Raw genomic sequence first — 1,249 nt, 5'->3', positions numbered from 1 at the left:
CCTCCCCCTCTCGATCCTTTCCAAACCAATCATCATGCCCCCCCTCCCCCTTTCTACCGTCCTACCGGCGAAACCTCTTCTCGGGGATGATATCGCAACCACGCTTTTCTTTCGGCAACCCTTACCACCACCAGCGGTGTGCACACACACACACACACACACACAATACAAATGGCCCGTGCTGCAGTGCCCGGCCTGCCTGCCTGTCCGTCTTTCCTCGCCTGCACAAATTACCCCCTCGCCCCTCTCCCCCGTCCTCCGCTTGTCCCTACCACTCATTCATTTATCCCCCTCCCCTCTCCGTCACTGCTCGCGGTATCCGCGGCACGGCGCTGAGCTCGCCACCCCAGCGCTCGCGGCCAGAGCCCAAGCACAAAGGCACGGTGTATGTAGCGAGAGCAGCGCACGGAGCGGTGGTGGTGCGGCCGGCCGGGCAGCCGGTACTGTTGCCATGCAAGCTCCATCCATCGCATGCCGTTTTTTTTGCCGCCGTTCTGCCGAGGCTCAAGTCGCGGCGAAATTGACCCTCGCCATGCGAAAAATGCGCTCTCTTCATTTGCTGAATGTTCGCAACGACGAGCAGCCTGCTGCAGCGCGGCAGTGTCCCAACGATTAACATTGCGAAAATTGTACTTTTAATTTTGACTTTTCTTCGTGTCCTTTTTTGCGGGGGTGGGGCGGGGCGGGGCGGTTGTGCTGGTGTGTAACGAGCTGCCTCAAAGGCCCAACATCCTGAATGGACTAAGTATACCCTTCATTTGGCAGTGGGGTGGGGCGGCGGGTGGGTGCGCGCTCGTGTGCGGTGCTTCGCGGTTGCCAAGGGATGACAGGCTGACGGACCGCTCTAGGTGCAGTCGGCCTGTGCCGTGAGTCCCCGCGGCGCCTTGCCTCGCCTCTCCTCGCGGCCGCGGCTCTCGTGGCCAGGCTCGGCCCCCTCCCCCGAGGCACTCTAGGCCCGCGGGTAGTACCGGCCGCGGTCAGCAGTTAAGTCCGGTATAACGTGTATGTGCAACAGAGAGAAATGGTTTCTTTCCTGGAAAGTTAAATGTGTGGCTGTGTTGTTGGTGCACGTGCCCTGCACGCTTCTAGCAGTTTTGATTCTCAGTAAGAACAACATGAAGCGTTCTCTTTGCCTTTCTAGGCGCAGGGAGGTACTCGAAGGCTCGTTTTTATACCTTTTTTACCAGCTTCAATAATGCAGTTATGAGGTGAGGGTTTGGAAACACTGTACAACAGGATTCATTGTTTA

Source organism: Frankliniella occidentalis, unplaced genomic scaffold (genome assembly GCF_000697945.3).
Source record: "Frankliniella occidentalis isolate FOCC.00 unplaced genomic scaffold, Focc_3.1 Scaffold33, whole genome shotgun sequence".
NCBI classification, from domain to species: domain Eukaryota; kingdom Metazoa; phylum Arthropoda; class Insecta; order Thysanoptera; family Thripidae; genus Frankliniella; species Frankliniella occidentalis.
Note: the sequence above shows the minus strand (reverse complement) of the source record.